Source organism: Onychomys torridus, chromosome 18 (assembly GCF_903995425.1).
Source record: "Onychomys torridus chromosome 18, mOncTor1.1, whole genome shotgun sequence".
Classification (NCBI taxonomy): domain Eukaryota; kingdom Metazoa; phylum Chordata; class Mammalia; order Rodentia; family Cricetidae; genus Onychomys; species Onychomys torridus.
Window position 1 is genome coordinate 42109981 of NC_050460.1, and position 7505 is coordinate 42117485.

The window sequence follows — 7505 nt, forward strand, 5'->3', positions numbered from 1 at the left end:
GTTTGGTTTGGGGCTGGAGTACACAGTCCCAGACAAGAAATTTCCTTGGGGATAGACTGTGAGCAACCTGCATGATGGACCTGCATTTTCATATCCAAAGCAACACTGTCCTCTGGTAGACTCAGCTCTACCACTCACTCGGGGTGGCATCAAACCAGTCATTCCCTATCTGTTCTCTCAGCTGTTGAAGTTCCTTCCCATGAGCCTCTGTTTCAGCCCTCCAGAACCTCCAGGTCTGCCTCCGTGTGGCACTCCACCCTACCTCAGAACAGGACCGGGGGTTACTGGGCAGTGAGAGAGGAGCCTCTGTCTTGACCTGCACAGGGAAGCAGAAGTGGGCATTTTCCCCCGGGGGGCCCCTTCCAGGAGGCCAGCTCCTCCGCCCTCCACTGAGCCAGCTGCTTCCTGCCTTTCAGGCGCCCTGTCCACCAGCATCCTGCCTGGTGTCTAAGCGCAGGCCTTGCGGGGCTGTCACCCTAAGCCCGAGGCATCAGCGCAGTCCAAGCATGTCTCAAGTTTGTCCCAGAATCCGTGCTGGCCCTTTCCCGTGGTCCATTCTCCAAGAGAAGTCCATCCTCAACCTCAGCGGGGCCTTTCCGTCTCCCCACAAGGAGAGAGCTCTTCAGGGGGGCGGCTGGGCTTCCTTAACCTGGGATTCAGTGTGATCCAAGGAGATGAGAGATCCTAGAGACTGTTGCTAAGCAGAGGGGACTTGAGAAGGCGCCGCTGTGTTTTCTTAAGTCATTTGAATTGCTTCTGGTGCCCCACCTACCTTCAGCTACGGCTGAAGCACCTACTCTAGAAAAAGGAGAGACGTGGACATCGGCTGCTGCCACACAGGGAAGAAGGGACCTCATGGGCCCAGAAGCTGGTGCTATGGCTCCGCACCCTCTGCAAGCCTTGCCCAGACCAAAGCCCAGTGGCAGCCGTGAGACGCCTCAGAAAGTCAGGCAGCGGCCAGCTCAGCTGCGGGCTTCCAGTGCCACCTGCTGGCAGAGTGGCTCAGTGCAGGCAGTCTCTAGTTTGCCAGCAGGGGATTGGAAGGCACAAGGCAGGGCAGAAGGAACCGTGAAGAGAGGATCCGAGTTGAGAGAGGGAAAAATCAGCCGCCGTACTGGTCTCTGGCTTGAGAACAAGAACAGCAATGAGTAAATGTGTTGTTCGAGCTGTTCTGTGTCATCTTCACTGATCAGCCGCTGTGGACCAGGCGTTGAGTGGGGTCTTGGAGGAGCATGCGTCCTAGAGAGAAAAACAGGAAGCAGCAGCAGGTTCCGAAGTCCAGAGAAGCAGGCTGGCCATCTCACACCCAATGCTCACACCCAACCTGTGCATTCACCGCAGGCCTGCAGAAGGAGTGTGATTTGGGTTTGTTTGTTTGTTGTTTTAAATAGACCCGTGAGTGTATTTAAATAGACTGTTTTAAACAAGCCTAGAAGTTCCAAAGATTGAGATGCAGGAGGGGCGAGCAGAAATGGAGCATATAGAGCTCCACAAGGCAGGTCCATCCTGGAAACTGGAGTCTAGCGTTCCTAGCATGGATTAGGGAGTGATTTTGAATTACAGTAGGGAGCCAACATGCCTGTGATCCCAGAACTGGGGGTGGGGCTGGGAGGTGGCTTGGGGCAAGAGGACCTCTTTGAGTTCAAAGTCAACCTGGCCTAGATAATGAAACTTTGTCTCCAGCAAAAGAGAGGGCATGAAGACAGTGGTCACAGAAAGTAACTTAGAAACAATCATGATGAACATTTGAGATTGGGAGTATGGCTCCGTGGTAGAACTTAGGTCAGCATTCCTGAGGCCCGGGTTCAGCTGCCACCAGCATACCCCAGTGCTCAGAACTGAATCTAATGTTGGATGTGCCACATATGGAGGCAATGGGAAGCTCACTGACAGTATTGATATGCATAGTGTCCTGACTTTGGTTCCCAGCTCCATGAAAAAGGACGCAACTAAAGGGAAATTAAGAAACTTCCGTTCTTAGGCTGGACATGGGTTCTAGAACCATCAGGGTTATTTAGAGAGACCTCAAATAAATAATGAACAGAAAGGTCTGTTCTTACACACAGAAGACAGGCTAAGCCCCCGCCTCAACAGATTAGAAAGAGATGGGGAGAAAATTCACAGGACTAGGGAGGTGGCTTAGTGGATAGAGTGCTTGCCACACAGGCCTGACAACCCGAGTTAGAGTTTGGGTCCTCCGAGCACAACAGCAGAAGAAACTAATTCCAGACGAGTCTCTCCAGGGGGTTGTGGGGTGGAGACAGAAGAATCCTGCGAAGAAGCTCAGGGACCAGTTCTCTTGACACATGCAACAATGAACAGGAGAGACTCTCTCTCAAGGTGGTGAGCAAGGGCTCACACCCAAGATTTTTGACATCCACAGACAGGTACCAGAGTGTGTGCCTGAGCACACAGACCCACAGACAGTAACACAGATCTAAAGAAACTTGGGGTCATAGGCATGTGCCATCATACCTAGTAGGTTTTTGTTTTGTTTTGTTTTGTTTTGTTTTGGGAGCTGAGGATCGAACCCAGGGCCTTGAGCTTGCTAGGCAAGCACTCTACCACTGAGCTAAATCCCTAACCCCATACCTAGTTTTATATAGTGCTAGGGACTGAATCCATAGCTTCATGCATGCTAGACAAGCACTCTACCAATTGAGCTACATATTAGGATATTATTATATTAGGATATAATATCCCATCCCCGATATTAGGAATTTTTAAATTCCAGTAATCAGCAGCTTAAAAAATAAGTACCATGGGCAACTAACTCTGTGCCAATAAATTTGAAATTACTGTTTCCCAGAAGATATCTTACCAGATGAACATAAGGGGGAAATCTAAGTGGCCTAGCCACAATAAATTTAATCCCCAAAAATTACAACAGAAAGTGCCAAACATTGGAGCTGCAGAGATGGCTCAGAGGTTAAGAGCACTGACTGCTCTTCCAGAGGTCCTGAGTTCAATTCCCAGCACCCACATGGTGGCTCACACCATCTGTAATTGTCGAATCTGGAATCTGATGCCCTCTTCTGGTGTGCAAACATACATGCAGATAAAACATTCATATGCATAAAGTACATACATAATTCTTTTTTTTTTTTAAGTGGCAAACACAGGCGGCCTCATAGGAGGAGAAATAGAACATTCTAATCCCCAGTAAGAAGTAAGGGCGGAAAGGAACATAGAGCAATGCTTTTCTAAGTACAGAATTTCTGGTTTGTGTGATGGAAAAGCCCCACAAACAGACAGTAGTATCAGGACATAATATCATGAATGTAATAAATCAATACAATTAATGTAATTAATGAATATCATAAATATAGTTATTGAATGAAAAAAAGATGTTAGGACAGCAATATTAATAATAATCAGGGGGCACTGAGGGCTTTAAGTGGGAAAATACTGTAATAAACTCTACATTAATTATACTTCTTCAGTGCTAAGGTTGGAACCCATCACCTTATGCACACACCAGCCAAGCACTGTACAGTGGCCTGCACTCCCAGAGCCCAGCCCTGCATTTTTGAACGGCCAGCTTTCTTGAGATGCATGAGTGGGCTTCAGAGGGACCCACAGTGAGTCTTCGGTCCCCCTAGAAACCTGAACCAGGCTGCAGAGCTAGAAGGCAATTAGCAGGTTTAGGAGAAGGTGAGATCACAGAGTCATTTGACTAGAGAAGGGAAAAATGTGGGAGCCCGTTTTCAGGTTCCTCATGGCTTTACCCATCAAGCCCACATAGAGGATGATTAGGGCCACGGGCCTGAGTGCAGGTGTCTGAGATGGTCTGCACTTGGCTGTGCTGGGGGAGGAGGTCTTTTGCTCCACCCCCTTGGCGTCTCTCTAAATACCCTGAGGCAGAGCTAGTGGGGGCCCATTGGAAAAGGTTCCAGGCCCTCCCGAGGCTCTCCTGTATTTTCTATCTGTTTAGCTCTGCACTATAAATCCTTCTAATATTTCCTGCTGCTCACACTCAAGAAAACTCTGGGGAGCTGTGGGGTTGGTGGGTAAATGCCCCTCAGAAAACCTCCTGGAGCATGTAACTTGGAGGCCAGCTAGGCTGTCAGTCACTTAGGATGAAACCAGACTTGTGATTGGGTAACACAGTGTTGTGGTTGCTCTCCGTGGCCCTGCAAAGCTGAGAGAGGAGTCAGGATTAGGCAGAAGATGAGGCATTTTCACATTTTCAATGTGGAGGGTGGGGCTGGATAGGTGGCCCAGCGGTTCAGAGCATTTGCTCTCGAGGAGGACCTAGGTTCTGTTCCCAGCAGCTATAGGGCAGCTGTCTGGAACTGTAGTTCCAGGGGATCTTAAACCCTCTTAAGGTCCAAGGACACCAGGGATGCATGTGGTACACCACACATTTTTAAAAACCAGAATGTGGAGGTACCTGCAAGACATCAACAGGGAAGCGTCTTGTGGGTATGCCATTTATGAGGGTCCGTCTCCAGGAAAGGTATCAAGAACGGAGCATTGGCTTAGGAGTCTCCCCCCAAAAATGATACACTCCCAACTCACCCACCCATTAACACATGAACTCTCCAGGGTCAGTTTCCAACTGAAATGCTGACAGCTGCTCCATGTCTCCCTCAAGGGAAGCCTGGATAGAGGTTGAAACAAAAGGACTTGGAATTTAAAAATAATTGCACAGGACAGGCCAGCCAGGAGAGGCCAAGTTTGATAGAAGAATAGAATGACACCTGCCTGTCTCTCACCAGCATCCAGAGAACGAGGGCCAGTGTGCAGCTTTAGAGGTGCCACGGGGATATAGTCATGAGTCTACTCTACAAATAGCTGATTTGCCAAGTGAGGTGGCCCCTGCCTATAGTCCCAGCCCCCTGGGAGGGTAGAGCAGGAGTATCACAAGTTCGAGGCCAGCCTAGACTTGATAGCCTCCAAAAATACAGTATTTTTATTTTTGCGAGTGTGCATGCCTGTATGTGTTCTTGGGGGCCAGAGGACAACAGCAGCTGTCTTCTTTGGCATTCCACCATTTTTTAGAAGTGTGTTTGCATGTGTCCCTGTGTGGGGAGATGTGCATGTGGCTACAGGTGCCCACAGAGGCCAGAAGAGGTCACTGGATCTCCTGGAGCTAAAGTTACAGGTGGTTGTAAGTCACGCAACATGGGTGCTGTGGATGAACCCTGGTCCTCCGAAAGAGCAGCGTGCACACCTATCTGCTGAGCCATCTCTCCAGCCCCACATTCCACCTTTATTTATTTTTATTTTTATTTTTATTTTTTTTTAATGAGAGTTTTTCTCTGTGTAGCTCTGACTGTCCTGGACTAGCTCTGTAGGCCAGGCTGGCCTCGAACTCACAGAGATCCACCTGCCTCTGCCTCCTGAGTGCTGGGATTAAAGGCGTGCACCACCACCACCTAGCTCCACCTTATTTTTTGAGACAGAGTCTCTCACCGAATTTGGAGCTTATCATTCAGCTAGGCTGGCTGGTCAGCAAAGCACAGGGGGCCCCTGACTCCACTTCTCTATTGCTAAAAGGACAGGTGCATGCCACTGTGCCAAGCAGCTCATGTGGACACGGGAGCCCAGACTTCAGACCTCATTGCAAAGCATGTTCCCAACTAAGCGCCCTCTCCAGCCATGTCCCCAGACCCATTACACTTACTTTTTATTGGGGCCATAGACACAGCTCAGCAGGTAAAGGCATTTAATGCCAAGCCTGCTGACCTCAGTTTGATCCCTGGGACCCATGTAGTGGAAAAAGAACTGAATTTCAAAAATTATCTTCTGGCTATCACACTGCTTCATGACGTGAGTGCCACCCCGCCTCCATGTGTGCGCACACACATACAAAATAAGGAAGTAAAAAACTTAATCCCAGCACTCTGGAGGTAGAGTAAGCAGATCTCTGAGTTTGAGGCCGAGTTGTCTCCATATACATAGTGAGTACCAGTAAGTACATAGAGAGAACCTGTCTTGGGGGTGGGGCGGGGCAAAGGTGGTGGTGCACGCCTTTAATCCCAGCACTTGGAAGGCAGAGGCAGGCGGGTCTCTGAATTCAAGGCCAGTCTGGTCTAAAGAGTGAGTTAGAGAGGAAAAAAGAAAAAGGGTTGAAGCCTGAAGAGAAAAGCCAGTTCCGTTCATCACCTGCAATGTGAAGTTCTTGTTTGCTTTTCTTTTCTCTGTAGGGGTGTGAGGCTTGACCTGGGGCTCTCATGAATGCTAGGCAATGGGTCCTCCTCAGACCCACACTGCCTCTCTGCAGCAGGAACCAGTGTTGCAGGGCAGGGTTAGACTGAGCCCTGGTGGATTCGGAGCACAGACCTATGTCCCCATTGCCACAGTCTCCTTCCCGGCCCTGTCTGCCTGTCTGCTAATGTACACTGTCGTTTAAACAGTGTTGAAGGTGAGATTTTGAGTCCCACAAGATTATGAAAGGAAATTCTTGGATACAAGTTGTCCCAACACCTGCTTGGTCTCCACCCTATTGTGTTACTGAGGATTATGAGAGAATAACTTACCAATGGGTGTCTGTCAGCACTGGTGTGAATGAGCCTGTTTGGGCTTTGTTTGTTTGTTTGTTTGTTTGTTTGTTTGTTTTTTCAAAACAGGGTTTGTCAGCTGGGCAGTGGTGGCGCACGCCTTTAATCCCAGCACTCAGGAGGCAGAGGCAGGCAGATCTGTGAGTTCGGGGCCAGCCTGGGCTACAGAGCTACACAGAGAAGCTCTGTCTGGTGGTGGTGGTGGTGGTGGGGGGGACCCACACTGACTTTGAACTCACAAAGATACACCTGCTTCTGCCTCCTGAGTGCTGGGATAAAGGCATGCACCACCACTGGAGGCCTGTTTGGGAAAAAGATCACTGAGGTCAGGACTGTGACAAGTCAGTCTGTCTTTCCTTCCCTCTGGCCCTCCCTCTCCTTCCTGGATATCATAAAGTGAAGTGTTCACTATACCACTGTCTTGATGACACAGGCCCACAGCCACGGAGCAAGCCACACAGGCATCAGGGAGGCCCTGTGCTCGGACCAGGAGGGAAATGGGGTTAAGGTCTCCTCCATCTTGGTTTGGCTGAAAGTAGGGTATAAAGAACAGCAACTGTGCAAGGCAGGGGAAGTAACTTCTAGATGGGACCCAGCTTAAATGATAGAATTCGAAGCAGGGAGGGCTGTGGTCTGGGAGGAAGAAGGCACATTCTCAGGCTGAGATGTCAGTCTCTGGAGTGTACACATAGCCCCTACACATAGTCATTCTCTTGTCTGGGCCCCCTGCGGTCAGCGGCTTCCCCTTCTTCATGGTGCATCTCGGGATCCCTAAAGCTCTGGCCTCCAGAGCAGACGTGTGACTACTAAATTAAATTTGTCACTTCACAGAAGTGACGAGCTTGCCGCTGCGCCCTGAAGAATGGGTGAGAATTGGGCGGATGGAAAAGATAATTGAGGATAAGCAGATAGACGGGGAGGGGGAATTTTAGATGTGGGGAGGGAGGGAGGGAGACAGAAGAACAAAAGGACCTTGCACCAGGCGTGCTGGAGACGGAC